Consider the following 15,290-nt stretch of genomic DNA (forward strand, 5'->3'; position numbering starts at 1 on the left):
ACACCTGGAGTACAGACTCTTACTGGAGCCCCAGTATACACACACACACCTGGAGTACAGACTCTTACTGGAGTCACTGTATATAACAACAAAGAGCTCATTTGGTACAAGACTGACGCTGATGCGGTAATGTGCCTCTCACTTGAGTGGAAAGCTCTCAGTGCAGCGAGCGCAGAGAGGAGTGGATAATTGCCTCGTCGTGTCTGCTGGGCAGCGCTGCTCCAATCACAGGTACCGACAGCAGCAGTCTGCACTGACCCCAGCTGACCTGCTGCCTGCAGGCAGGCCAGCGTCCCGCAGGGCCAAACTCCTGCAGCACAGCACAGCACAGGACACTACAGTAAGACTGGGTACAGCATGGTACAACACAGTCAAACAGGGCACTGCACAAAACACAGTGAAACTGGGTACAGCACGGTACAACACAACAAAACAACACAGTCAAACAGGGCTCAGCATGGTACAACACAGTAAATCAGGGCACAGCATGGTACAACAGGATACAGCAAGGGGAAACAGAGCCTATCCCGGCAAGCAATGGGCACAAGGCGGGATACATCCCTGGACAGGATAATGGTCCATTGCATCTCCGACAGACACACACCAGGGCCAGTTTACCCAGACCCCAGTTAACCTTCCAGCATGTCTCTGGACTGTGGGAGGGAACCAGAGCACCCCTAGGAAATCCAAGCGCACATGCACACTCCACACAGACAGCACCCCAGGAACTGAACCCTGGACCCCAGAGCAGGAAGGCCGCAGTGCTGATCACTGCACCAGCGTGCTGCCCCCGAATCCATCACCTTAAATCTAAACCAATACAGCACAAAGAGAGTGAAGAGTACAGAAACAGGCCGTCGCCGGCCCCTTGACAGCTCAGCTCCTCGCTGCTGCCGAGCTCTTGAAACGAACCCGGAGCCGAGACACAAGCTGCTGGGATACAGCCTGCACAGGCTTCGTCTGGCAAAGGCTGGAAGTTTGAAGTTTCCTAAGCAGTGCAGTAGTTAAAAGATGATTCCATCCATGTGAAGGAGCTGAAAACAATCCAAGAGTTCAAATGAAACCCATTATCAGGGTCTGTTCGGGAATTATTTATCCAAGCGCTCGGCTGCCGCAGGACTGGACCCCGCTAGAGGTCAAAGGGCGTGGACGACAAAGTTGTCATCTGGTTTGTGTTCAAACCCCAGCTGTCAACTAAGCAATTAGCCTAATTGACTTCTTAGACACAAGTAGGAAGTTTCTTCACGTGTTTCACATAAAAACCACTTCAATAAAAGCTGCAGCGACTTTAAAAAATACATCTCCGAGCCTAGCTAGAACTATCACAATTACTATTTAAATTACTAAATGAGCTTTGCAATGAATGGCAGTTTCAGACTAAAACGAGTCTCTATTATTTATGCAATTCTCCTCTCCCTCCTCCTCCTCCTCCTCTCCATTACCCCTCTCCCTCCTACTCTCTCCATTACTCCCTCTCCCTCCATTACTTCTCCCCATTACTCCTCTTCTTCCTCCCTCCATTACCCCTCTCCCTCCTACTCTCTCCATTACTTCTACCCATTACTCCTCTCCCTCCTCTCTCCATTACTCCTCTCCCTCCTCCTCCTCTTTCCTCCCTCCTCTCCCTCCTCCCTCCTCCTCCTCTCCCCATTACCCCTCTCCATTACTCCTTTCCCTCCTCTCTACATTACTCCTCTCCCTCCTCCTTCTCTCCCCATTACTTCTCCCCATTACTCCTTTCCCTCCTCTCTACATTACTCCTCTCCCTCCTCCTCCTCCTATTTCCTCCCTCCTGTGTCCATTACTCCTCTCCCCCCTCCTCCTCCTCCTCTCCCCATTACTCCTCTCGTTCCTCAACCCCCTCCTCCTCCCCCCTGTCCCCCACGCATTCCGAGGTCAACGCCCCCCAGTGCTCTGTTCCTGCCGTGCCAGGGAGAGCGACAGGAGGAAGCGAGGACATTCTTTCCATCGTTCAGCACAAAGAGCCTATTCTGCCGGGGCTGGGGTCCGTCCAGGAGGGGTGGGCCAGTGCATCCCGCAGGCCCCCGGTCCACTGGACCGGCCGGAAGCACAGAGGATCGACAGACACGCAGACAGACGGAGAGAAGGAGAGGAGAGCAGAAATGAAATGACCAGCAGGATGTGGAATAAATCTCAGTGTCTCCACTTTGTCTGGATCCGAGAGAGTGATCTGATCTTCAAGAAAATGCTTCTTTTATTAGTTTATAGCCCTGTGCTTCCGAGAATACAGAACAGCTCCAGGCATCCTTAATCCAGGATTTCCTAATGTTACCAACATCACTGTATCTGCACAGTACTGCAAAGACACTCGGTATAGCTCAGCAAAAGCCCAAACTCACCCTCCCCTCATCAGATCAGCACAGTTCTATAAAGACACTTGGTACAGTATAGCTCACCATAATCCCAGATTCACACAGCCATCATCATCAGATCAGCACAGGACTGTAAAGACACTCAGTATGGCTCATAACCCCAAACTCACCCTCCCCTCATCAGATCAGCACAGGACTGTAAAGACACTCAGTATGGCTCATAACCCCAAACTCACTCTCCCCTCATCAGATCAGCACAGGACTGTAAAGACACTCAGTATGGCTCATAACCCCAAACTCACTCTCCCCTCATCAGATCAGCACAGGACTGTAAAGACACTCAGTATGGCTCATAACCCCAAACTCACTCTCCCCTCATCAGATCAGCACAGGACTGTAAAGACACTCAGTATGGCTCATAACCCCAAACTCACTCTCCCCTCATCAGATCAGCACAGGACTGTAAAGACACTCAGTATGGCTCATAACCCCAAACTCACTCTCTCCTCATCAGATCAGCACAGGACTGTAAAGACACTCAGTATGGCTCATAACCCCAAACTCACCCTCCCCTCATCAGATCAGCCCAGGACTGTAAAGACACTCAGTATGGCTCATAACCCCAAACTCACCCTCCCCTCATCAGATCAGCACAGGACTGTAAAGACACTCAGTATGGCTCATAACCCCAAACTCACTCTCCCCTCATCAGATCAGCACAGGACTGTAAAGACACTCAGTATGGCTCATAACCCCAAACTCACTCTCCCCTCATCAGATCAGCACAGGACTGTAAAGACACTCAGTATGGCTCATAACCCCAAACTCACTCTCTCCTCATCAGATCAGCACAGGACTGTAAAGACACTCAGTATGGCTCATAACCCCAAACTCACCCTCCCCTCATCAGATCAGCCCAGGACTGTAAAGACACTCAGTTCACCCTACACCTGTAATATTTCTCCAGTCTCTACCCAGGCCTTCCCTCTCTATCCCCGATTCCCTCTCCTCCTCCCTCTGTCCGTGCTTGCTCTTGCGGTCCTGTGATTTCTCTCCCAGCTCCCCTGTCAGGCGCAGTGCCTGTGTTTCTCTGCTGGCCCCCCCTCAGGGCTGTTCTCCGCACTCCTTTAATCAAAGTAATGCACTCCTGCCCCCCCGTCTCCTCGAACTCTGGCTCGCAGGCAGCGCGACCGCAGTGTTGGAACCCAGACCTGCATCTCCACACGCCTCTGGCTCTCTGTGCAGCTGTGCTATGTTACCTAACTGAGCCAAGTTCAATTAATTTGATATTTTGTCATCACTTCTTCAGCTGCTGAGAGTTACGGTTTTTCAATTTCAGGGATGGAAACAATGAAATCGTCCTTATAAATCAGGTGATTACCTTAATAAAGAGCTTAATGAATGAGGGATCTGCTCTCAACGGATTCTTCGGGTTAAGTAAAGGATTAGTGTCCTTATTAAGAGCTGGGGTCACAGGTCTGGATTCGGGGAATATCGTGTGTCTCCAAAGCAGATAAAAATAATTAAATACACAGGATTACAACAAAATCCCTCTCTTCCGTCCTCTTCATCTTCCTTCCTCCCTCATCATCATCTCTCTCCATCTTCCTTCCTCTCTCTCCCTCCCTCGCTCTCAGTACTAAAATGCCAGGGCCTGCCAGGCGCCCTCTCCCCTGTAATGGAGACGTGTATTTTAATCTGTCAGTAGATCGTCTGATAGTCTCCTGGCCCCTGCACTCAGGCAGGAGGCCGATCAGATGGACTGTATTGATCCTTTATAGCAAATGCAATTCTGGAACGATTTGCGAACTGCGTGTCTCTGGGTAAAGGAACTGCCCAGATAAGAGCTCTGCGCTTCTCCCCGCGCTGGGAGAGAACTATCCAGCCCAAGACAGCGTGACGCTCGGCTGAGATCAGTCCTGAAATGCCAGGAGAAAAAGGCAGGGAGCCAGCGAGCCCGAATGTGCTGCGGATTTACAGGGGCAGCAGCACTGTCCAGAACAGGGCTGGATTTGTACAACCCCCCAGCACATGTATTAGAGAGATGTGAAGAGACATGGTTCGCCAACACTGTCCTCTCTGAGTTAAGGACAAGAGATGAGCTAAAAAAACCTTTAGTCAAAGGCGATGACTGGTTAGTGATTATTCCCTGATTAAACAGAGATTTTCTGCAAATCAGGAAAGTCTCTCGTCTGTCCTCCCCTCCCTCTCTTTCCCCTCCGTCTTCCGCTCTCCTGCTCTTTGTCCTCTCCCTCCCTATCCTCCACTATTCCTCTCTATCCCCCTCTGTTCCCTCTCTCTCCCTCTCTCTTCCTCTCTCTCTGTGACCTTACACCTCTCTCTCAGACAGCGAATTCATTACTGGACAGGAGAGACCGGGAGGACTCTCCAGCCTTTTTTAAATGTAATCATTGTCTCTCTCCCTCTCTCCCCCACCTTTCCTCTGTCTGCTCCTCCTCCCTCGCTCCCTCTCTCTCTCTCTCTCTCTCTCTCTCTGACCCCCGACATGAGCCGCAGTGTCCCCTCGCAGTGCCCGCCCACCATGCACAGTAAACACTGTCTTAACATCGCAGGACACAGGTTGCAGGTTCCAAGAGATGCCGTTACGTTCTACAATCGTGCTCCCCAAAACTGAAGGAGCAGACGACACGGTTCCTCAAAATACACCCCGACGTTGGCGTGTGCAATCCACCTGTCCTGACGGGCCACTAAACCTGGCAGGCCACGAGGTGTGGCACACCCCTCCACCGAGACATCAGTCTGCAAGGTGGGTGTGTCTCTGCAGCGCCACCTCTTCCAGTAACTCGCAAAAGCTTAAAACCCGTGCGGAACGTGGGCGAGGAAGAGCACCTGGAGAAGGCGTGCTTGCCCTCTGCTCAGGAGGTAGTGGAACATCGATTGACAACATCACACACGTGCACTCGTGCACAAACTCGCGCGCACACGTACACGCGCTCACGTGTGCGCACATGCACACATAAGTGCACTCATTTAAAACCTCTCTCTCATCCCCAATTCGTGGGACACTGCCAGCCGCAGTGCAGGGCTGGACTGAGACCTTGAGAACTGGTTTTGTCAGAGAGCCTGTCACAGACCCCTCCGGGGCTCTGAACGAGCTGCTGGGTAATTAAAGTCCGTAAAGAACAGCAGCTTGTTGTCAAGTTCATGCAAAACTGTATGCAAAGTAGTGGTGAGCTAAAATTGAAGTGCCCTGTCTCTAAGCTTTCGTGGCAACTGAACTCTTAATTAATTAGCCCATAAAATACCATTATCACCTTTTTCATTTGATCTTTTCCAGGTGTTTTGACAATTAGCCAATTTCCATAACATTTTCAAAGGGAGGTGAAACAGCTGCCTACTCAATAGTCCAGAGCAATTAATTGATCAAGTTCGGGGTGGAGGTAGTGGGGTCTCATTCCCATTCCACAGCAGGCTCATCCAGTCCAGGTTTTCACAATCCGTGCACATGGAGCAGAATCACACTGTGTTGACAAACGCGTCTGTCTGTAAAAGCTTTACTCAGAACCGCAGAACAAACACAGACGATACAACTCCAGGTCCGGGTGTCAGCCAGCACCCAGGAGAGGATGCAGCTCATCGGAAAACCTGGAATGGACGAAATCTGCTCTGCGGTCGGAGTCAGCTGGTTATCCCCACTAAGAAAATATCGTTCCGAGTTCCGGAGCGGAGACGGAAGGACAGGGCCTGTCCCGAGAACGCAGTCTGCTGCTCCGGGCCATGTACATTTCTACTGTACAGACATCAATAATTCAATAACAGATACATTTTTAATCGTGGGAGGAAGAGATTTCAGACACAAAGCCGTCCTGCGCCCCGACTGTCTGCGGACTGCCTAGGTACACGGGCTCCAGGAATGGGGATCCCCTAACAACAGGCTCCAGGGAGGGGGATCCCCTCGTAGAGGAAAGACCAGCATTAGGGCTTGGAAAACCCCCCAGCGCCCTCCCAACCCGGAACGGGACAGTGTAGGAAAAGGGGATCCCGCCGGGCAGGAGGTCGAGTCTGTTCCTGCCGGCCGGTGTCTCAGAGGGGAGATCAGACTCCGAGCTGCACGTCTGCTCCTCGGCTACAAGAGTCACCTGACCGCACATCTGGAACCCCATGGAAAATCAATGCACAACCCCCCCCCCAGGTACCAAGAAATCAAATCGGAATTATCGACGAATTGTTCTGTTCCTCGCTCCGACTTGCGCTCACAGTCGGATCCACGCTCCCCCCCGGGAGACAACATATCCTGCTTCAACACAGACCCTCTCCCAGAAGCGCGGCCACACACCGAGCACAAAACGGAGCAGGCACAAACACAGCAGCGCTGCCTCGTGGGTCATGCAGGGCCAGACGAAGACATCAGTGTGGTGGGTTGAGGCGGGGAGAAGAAAGATGGACTGTGGGGGTGGGGGTGATGGTGGTAGTGGGGTTCAGTACAGCACCCCAGCCAGTTCTTTCAGGCCACGTCCATCCCACAGGAAGATTGCCTTCTCTCTCTCTCGCTCTCTGTGCGTGGCGGCCTCCAGTCCTGCCTCCACCCACCACCGTTCATTATTCTCTTATCTAATTAAGAAGACGCTCATTAAGCTCATTACCGGTCCAGTTAAGCAGTGGGGAGCTGGGCTGGTGCCCCGCAGGCATTGCGGAGAAGTACGGCTGCCTGCCAGACAGACAGACCCGACGTCACCTCAGGACAAGCCGAACCCTCCCCGCGCTGCGCCACCCGAACTGCACCGCGCTTCATTCGCGGATCCGGACCGCTGGGGCAGGCCCCGGTGTCGGAACAGCCGCTCCGAGGCGCCCTGCAGGCGCGGGAGTGACCGAGTCCGAATGAGCCCGTGTGCGGGAGAGCAGGTGGAGAGCAGCCGAGACGCGTTTCCAGCGCTTGTTTCTTTCGTGCGCGAACGCCGAAGGCAGCGACGGGTCTGCGAGCGCTGGGGCTTCCTCTGCCGAACCGCGGTGGGTGGGAGGGTGGGGGCGTTAATACCAAGGCAGCGGCGAGCCGGACCCGGACGGGAACGAGTGTTTTCCCGGTGTCTCTGCTGCGGCATCCCCCGTCTGCGCGCAGCACGCCCACGCACACGGACACGTTCGCCGTGTGCTGTTTACACTCAGCCCCAGGCGCGCCGACACGCACACACACACACAGACAGACAGGCACTGACACGCCCCGCCAGTCCCGCAGCTAGCACCTCGGCTCAAAGGAGCCGAGCCGAGCCGAGCCGAACCGGGACGGGGACGGGGACGGGGGGTTCTCGGACCTTCGACACCAAGCGCCTTAGCTGCACACACGTCAGGAAGAATTAATCCACCCCCCCACACACACACAACAAAATGACATTAGCCATTAGGGAAAAATAAAACCACCACATTGAATATGCTCCCCGGGTCTTTCGGCCGGAAGGGCAGTTGGGAAGAGGGCAGACGGGGGAGACGCCCGCACACGCCCGGGACTGGGCTCGGTCTGTTTGGACGGCTCACGCACCCGCCACGGTGCGAGACCCCCCCCCCTCCCCTGCGCGAGGGCGCCGGCCGCCCCTCCAGCACAAAAGGGGAAAAAAAAAAGGGCGAGGAGGCGAGCGCGCGGACCCGCTTCCTCCCTGCCCGTGCGCGTCGCCCGTCGCCCGTCTCGCGTCTCCAGCCCCTTCCGTGCGTTAACGGCGCCCTGGCGGCCGGACCCCCGTTATGCCAGAGGGGGGGCATTCTGCAGAACGCCCGGGGTGGGGGGGCACGTTCCGCGACCCGGACCTGCTGCGCTGGAGGCGCCTGGAGAGACACACGCACCGGGCTGGCAGACGGTACGTCCCCCCCCACACGTACCGGCAGCAGGGCCGGCCACCCCTGACAGCGGAAGACCGGCAGCCCCCGAGCGCCGCTGCCTTCGTGCTCTTATCACCAGGGAGACGACAGTCCCCGAGACTGACTCGGTGCGAGGCAGGGCTCTTTTGCATCGCCGAGCTACAGCAAGGCGCGGTGCAGTTAGCGGGGGGTGAGGTGTGGAGGAGATTCAGATTGAGCCACCGGAATACACCGTCCCTCAGCGACACCAGCCCCTTGTGCGAAGGACAATAAGCAGCAGTCCGCTCTTTTCCTTACCTGAGCAGCGAGAGCGAGGTCTGCCGTCAGCCTGCGGTATCTGTCCGTCCTTCTGTCTCTCCCTCTTCTCGCAATAAATTCTCCTCTCGGCTCTTATTGATGCTGCGGCGATACGATACACACCCCTCTCTCCTTCCCTCCCGCCCGCTCTGATTCGCAGCTGGGTAGCAGTGACATCATCTCTCTCTCTCTCTCTCTCCGTCTCTCTCCAGTTCTCCTCTATTCCCTCTACACCTCCTCCCTCCCTCTCCCTCATCCCCTCCGCAAAATAAAAGAGGAAATCACTTTAAAATCCGTCCATTCACATCCTCCTCTGTTTGTCTGCTGGGATGAAGCCCCGCGCTTTCTTGTGTGCGTGTGCGACAGCGGGGGTTGCCATTAGAACCCATTACTTCTGGCTATAATGAGCATGAAGCAGGCCGGCGCCCCCTAGCGATGCCAGTGTTATTCCCCACACCGGGCTGGGAAGGCAGGAGCAGGGCGGGGCTGGGCGCTGGGTGTGGGGGGTGCGAGCGCGTGGGTGTGTCCGCGTGTGTGCGGCCCGCGTGACGCCGCACTGAATCCTGGAAGCGTCTGTCTGGAGCTGCACGGCCGGGCTGCAGCAGGGTGGCTCGGCGGTGGACCTGTCCGCTCCTGCGTGCTTACGTACGGCTCCGCACGCGTCTGTGCCGTGCGGCCGGGCCGCTCCGCTCAGCACAAAGCACACGTTGCCTGTGTTACGCAGGGGTTTCCTTCTGTGTTGCGCCACCTGCTGTACGAGAGGGGAGTGTGTTTACTGTGATGTAGCAGGTGCACAAGGCCTGGATCGGCCTGCCAGGCCGTGTCGCTGCACTGAGGAGCCAGCCTTGGAGAGCAAGCCGTCAGAAACATGTAGGAAGGTGTGTGTCACACCCTCTCCTCTCACTATCTCACTGTCCGCTCCCTGTCTCACTCTCTATCCTCTCCCCTCTCACTATTCAATTCAAGGTGCTTTATTGGCATGACCGATGGGTACTATCAGTGTTGCCAAAGCAAACAAAATTAACATGAAACAAAAAAATTAAAGTAAAATAAAATCTTCACTTACAACAAACATTTACATATACTGTTAACATATGGAGCGTCTCACTATCTCACTCTCTATCCTCTCCCTGTCTCACTCTCCTCTCACTATCTTACTCTCCTCTCCCTGTCTCACTCTCATTTCACTATCTCACTGTCTATCCTAACCCTGTCTCACACCCTCTCCTCTCCCTGTCTCACTCTCTCCTCTCACTATCTCACTCTCCTCTCTCTCCTCTCCCTGTCTCACTCTCTCCTCTCACTATCTCACTCTCCTCTCCCTGTCTCACTCTCTCTCCTCTCACACCCTCTCCTCTCACTATCTCACATTCACAGAGTTTTATTAGCATGACCAATGAATTACAGTGTTCAATAGCTTAAGCAACAACAATGTGCAAGACGTTTACAGACACGTACAACACAAACATATTCTTGTTATTATGGGTGAGGCTGACTGTGACAGGAGGTGATATACTGGGCTGCAGCTCCGTTAAGTTTCCTCCCCCAGTAGGATTGGAAGCTCCCTGATTCTGGCAGGTGTGGGAATTTTGGGATTAGATTATTTTAGGGAAGACTATTTACTTGTTCCAGGAGTATTTCACAAAGTGCACCAGAAAGAGCATCTGTCTCTGCTTCTCTATGGCCAGGCTGTGGTCACTGAGCCTGTCCTCTCTGGACAGCCAGGGCTGCCTGTGTCCAGTCTCTACGGCCAGGCTGTGGTCACTGAGCCTGTCCTCTCTGGACAGCCAGGTCTGCCTGTGTCCAGTGTCTATTACCAGGCTGTGGTGACTGAGCCTGTCCTCTCTGGACAGCCAGGTCTGCCTGTGTCCAGTGTCTATTACCAGGCTGTGGTCGCTGAGCCTGTCCTCTCTGGACAGCCAGGTCTGCCTGTGTCCAGTCTCTATGGCCAGGCTGTGGTGACTGAGCCTGTCCTCTCTGGGCAGCCAGGTCTGCCTGTGTCCAGTGTCTATTACCAGGCTGTGGTGACTGAGCCTGTCCTCTCTGGACAGCCAGGTCTGCCTGTGTCCAGTTTCTACGGCCGGGCTGTGGTCACTGAGCCTGTCCTCTCTGGAGGACTGTACTTCATCAGGGTCTGTTTCTTCCTGCTGTCTCTGCCCTGGCCCGTGTGCACCTCTCTTTCACTCTCTCCCCCTCACAGATCGGCACGAATCTTCTTCAAAGCCTCTCTCTCTCTCTCGCACAGACAGATGGATGTCTGCACAGGAGGCCTGGGGTCTTCACAGGAGCAGAACGCAGAACTGGCTCCAGTTTTAAATTTCCGGCTGCCGGACAAGAACTGATGAGCACAAGCCGAAGGTTGGACAGACCAGCTCTGTTCTTTCTCTCTCTAATTCCCCTGCGTTTCCTCGTTGCCTCCTGCTCCTCTCTCTCTGTTCACCACCCCCAGCAGCTTTTCACATTGCTGTCTGCTCTCTTGTCTGCTGTTCACTTCCTGCACCCTCACTCTCTCTCTCTCTCACTGCTTCTCTGTCTCTCTCTGCAGCAGGATGGAGAGAGTTCCTGTCTGTCTCTCTCCAGCAGGCGGAGAGTGTCCCTTTCCCTCTCTCTCTCTGCAGCAGGGTGTACAGAGTCCGTGGTCCTGGAGGTATTGGTCCTTGTGTGCACCTTCTACAAGGAAAGACAGCATCAGGTTCTGTTGGCATCCAGCAGCTGGTCTCACTGTTTGCACAGTGTGACTGCTGAGCCCAGACTGACCCAGGAGAACCTCAGACATGGAGATCCTTTACTGAACTGAGAGCGGGGGAGCAGATTGACGGTTCCCATGTTTTCCCGGTGGGGTTTTAATATAGTCATCTTTTTTCTGGAACTCAACCCCCTGCAGCTCCAGCCCAGGAATCTCGTGGGTTCCCAGGAATCTCGTGGGTTCCCAGGAACGGCCAAACACAAAGTACAGAAGGATCCATAGACTAGAGACGTTTGAGTGGACTGCGAAACGCTCATTAACTGCAATTACACGATGGAATCATTGAATCGTTAGTACAAGTATGGAGAGATGGAGACAGGGAGGGAGGGAGAGATCGGAGAGCTGGATGATCCCAGAAGGAGAGAGAGAGGGGAAAGGGGAGAGAGGAGAGGCAAGGAACTTGCACTTGTTGGAAAATGCAGAGCCAGCATTGCATTTACATCGGAATTCTGTGTTCTTCCCATCGGATGTGCTTATTAAGGTGCCATTTGTCAGTGGGGCGAGCCAGAGGAGCCTGTGATCCCGGGATGATCCTGACTGTCAGGGCTGCGTGGCGCGGTAATTGGATTTACAACTGGAATGACTCAGCCACTGCTGACGGGAATCAATTAGCAAATAGCTAAACGGGCCGAGGAGAGGGGGGCGAGAGCGAGCGAGCGAGCGAGCGAGAGGGATCTGAGGAGACGCTGCAGTGTGGCACCCACTTAGACTCTCCGTTTGAGAAGGCAGGCAGTCCACCTGTTGGGCGACTTCCAGTGTGTCTCTTCCTCACACGACATCCATGGTACCAGGGTGAATGGCTGTGGGCAGAGGCAGACTGTGACCACGAGTGGGGGCCAGTGACCACAGCCCGGCCGTCCAGCTGGGAATCCGGCTGCCCAGAGTGGCCAGGCTGTGCGCGTGGAGACAGAGACGCAGAGGGTGAGAGCAGGTCGCTAGAGGACCAGGCTCCTCACAGAACAATGACACGCTCGTCACCAGAGCGGCCCGGAGCCCAGCGTCCAGAGGGCCTTCCTCCTTCCCTGCTGCAGGGCGGGGAGCTGGGCATCGGGGGACACACAGGGCCGGGAGACAGGCGCGGAGAGAGAACAGGCTGGGCAGGGGACACAGCTGTGGCTCTCCGCGGGACAGCGGACTCCAGGGATGGCTGAGAAGAACCCGCAAAAAAACATTCTGTCTGAGGCAGAAGAGCTGACTCTCCACCCAGTCTCCCTCTCTCCTTCTCTCCATTCTTTTCACTCCGTCTCCCTGTCCCATTCCTCTCTTCTCTTCTTGCCCAGTTCAAATTAAAATCCTCTTTTCCCTCTCTCGTCTTACCTCTCTCTGTCCCATGTGTCTCTCTCTTTCCCGTTTCTCTCTCCCTCCCCCTCTCCCTCTGTCATTCTGTTTTGACCTTTATACTGTCTCCGTTGCGATCTCCCTGCGTCCCCAGCCTGTGCCCACCAGCAGATATGTGATAGCAGCCCCTCCCTTTTCGCATCAGGAATGCCTGAATACTCGCAGAAAGCTGTCGCTCCTTTCCCTGCTGCCTCCCTGGCTCTCTCCCCGGTGGACTGGAATTCTGGTACAGGCTCCCTTGACCAACCGGGGTGCTGCATGTGTCACCCCCAAGCGTCTGGTGCCAGTTCTCGCTCGGGAGAGAACGAGCTATTCAGAAAAGCCCCTCTGGCATGCCCACCCCTCGAGCCTTTCATCATATGACACTCTCAGAGCCCCGCAGTGCCCGGCGGGCGAGTCTGGGCCGATTGGAGGGCTGGGGCGTCTCTCGCTGACATCACCACCAGCCTGCAGCCACCCGGCAAGTCGCTGCAGAGCTGGGAGCTGAGAGCATCCCTCCCTGTGCTCTGTAATCTGCCAGCCTGCCAACTGTGGCCCTCACCTGGGCAGTCCTGATCACATGACCCGGGGCTATAAAACCCAACCACCCTTACAAGTGAATTTCTTCACTGGAAACCGTCCTTACCCCAGAAGGCCCTGGCCTTACTGTCTGTCTTACAGCGTATTACTTCACTGTCTATACTCCAGAAGGCCCTGTCCAACACTTTCTGGGGGTAAACTGCTTGGATGACTTTCAGAGTCGCCCACTGTCTCCACACGATACACAGCTCCTGCAGGCGGCTGGCCAAACCATCGTGGCAAACGAGCACAGCTTGACACGGAACTGATGGCCCAGGCCTGCCAGTCACAGTGGATTGGGCACGAAACCCTGGGCGTGTGTGACCACCCCTTGTGTGCAAGTGTCTTCCTGCAGGCTGCTGTGGTGAATTCACTAGGCCACGGGCCCTGTCAGTACCCGCCGGCCAGGGCTCTGCGTCTGTTCTCCGGCTACAAAGCATCAGCTAGGTGGTGGCGATACAGGACCGGTTTGGTCACGGTTCCCAAGATTATTCCTGAAATGGGAGAAAGGAGCCGGTTTGCTCGGCCTTCACTTGATTCGAGGCTCTAGATCGTGGTGACAGTGCAGCATCATCGCCGTCGACAGCCCCCGGAGCCTCCTGCCCTCTCAGTACCCAGTGGAGAGCCGGGCTAGGATGAGGAGCCAAGAACAGCCTGTCCGTCCGATTCGATCATCTGAGGCAGCCGTGGGCAAGACGTCTGCCTGACATTACTGGGAGACAGCGGGAATCAGGCTTTTTCAGGAGAGCTGCTCTGTAACCTGCTGTCACCCACAGTTCCACGCTGCCCTTTAGCAGAGCACTAAGTGTCTCTGTCAATATGTCATCTGCGTGTGTGTCTGCCAGGACCGTGTAATGTGGGTCTGGAAGTGTGTGTGTCTCTGTGTGGATGTGTGTGTCTGTCTGCATGTCTGCCAATGCTCTTGAGTCAAAGTGTATCAGCGAGTGTGTGTTTCTCTCTGTGCACATCTGTGTGTGTTGATCTGTCTCTGTGCACATCTCTGTGAGTGAATGCCTCTGTGCATGCATGATTGTGTGTCTGCTTCCGTACACATGTGTATCTATGTGCATGTGTGTCTGTTTGCCTCTTTCCATGTTTGTGTGTCTGTCTGTGTGTACTTATGTGTATACGTGTGTCTGTCTGCGTGTGTGTATGTCTGTAAATGCGTCTCTTTGTATCTGTGTGTATGTGTATCTGTGTGCATCTATGTGCACGTGTACAGAATAACAAAAACAACAAAAGCAGGCAGAAACAAACGCCCAGATCTCCGCACACCAATCCAGGAGCCACATGGAAACTGCAGTGTTAATGAATCCTTCAATCAGTGGAAAACCCTATCCATTATGCCAATCACAACCATTAAATTAATTATATTAACGAAGCCCCCTGCCCTCCCAGTGCAGTGTGCCTGATTTATGCATGGAGAGTGAAGAGGGGCATATGACCAGCCTGCGCTAATGGACCCTGGCTCTCGTACAGGATTCTTCACAGAGTGCTTCCTCCCTGCCTTCCAGCAGATCCAGCCTCCGGAGCTGGGCTGCATCCATCAGAGGAGCAATTAATCACCTCCTCTCCCCGGCTAATTCTTTCCACCTGGGCATCCCGGGGCTGCGGTCGACCCGAATGCGAGACACAGCGGAGAGAAGAGGAGCCGGCAGACCAGGGAGGATGGAGGCTGGGTCTGGTGGAGAAGCCCCTTTCTGACTGGGGCTGGGGTTCCTGACACGCCAGGGCACGAGCACTCAAGCAGCTCCGGCACAACTTCCTGCCTTGGTTTTTTTTTTGGTTGTGGTTTTGAGACTTTCAGCAGGCAGTGAAGTAGGCACTGAAGGCCCGGCTGTTTGGGCTCAACAGTGGTGCTGACTGCACAGGTGCACCGGTGTCTGAACCCAAGAGTGCTAGTGCCCCTTGTGCACACGTGCGAGAGAGAGAGAGAGAGATTGGTAATGCCGTGAGCTCATGGGTGCTTGACTGGATGATTGAGACTGACCACAGCGGGGTGCTCAGGCAGCTTGCTTCAAGGCAGGTCCAGTGCAGGCCTGGCCCAGATGGTCACCAGTAACAGCTGGACTGAAGGGAGCAATCTTCACTCTCAGAACGGGCGTCTTTAAAGTCCGAATTGCATGGAGGGAGCTACTTCAGGTGCTGGAAATAACACTTCCTGCCACTAGAGGGAGCCGAACACAAATACCTGGAGGACAGCACGGTGC

The 15,290-nt window shown here is 54.7% G+C and overlaps 1 protein-coding gene across 5 annotated transcripts in view; it reads right to left on the reverse strand.

The window, feature by feature from the left end:
- Positions 1-8,625, reverse strand: part of l1cama (L1 cell adhesion molecule, paralog a) — a 73,932-nt gene extending 65,307 nt beyond the window's left edge. For 4 of the 5 annotated variants that reach the window (XM_088623990.1, XM_088623988.1, XM_088623991.1 and 1 more), the window contains exon 1: positions 8,439-8,624. The gene's annotated coding sequence lies outside the window, so the exon portion shown is untranslated. Of the gene's footprint in view, positions 1-8,438 lie in introns of all 5 variants that reach the window. The other variant, XM_088623992.1, reaches the window with a different exon arrangement.
- Positions 8,626-15,290: the final 6,665 nt, after the last annotated feature.

The sequence above is a fragment of the Lepisosteus platostomus genome, chromosome 3 (genome assembly GCF_059453375.1).
Source record: "Lepisosteus platostomus isolate fLepPlt1 chromosome 3, fLepPlt1.hap1, whole genome shotgun sequence".
Classification (NCBI taxonomy): Eukaryota; Metazoa; Chordata; class Actinopteri; order Semionotiformes; family Lepisosteidae; genus Lepisosteus; species Lepisosteus platostomus.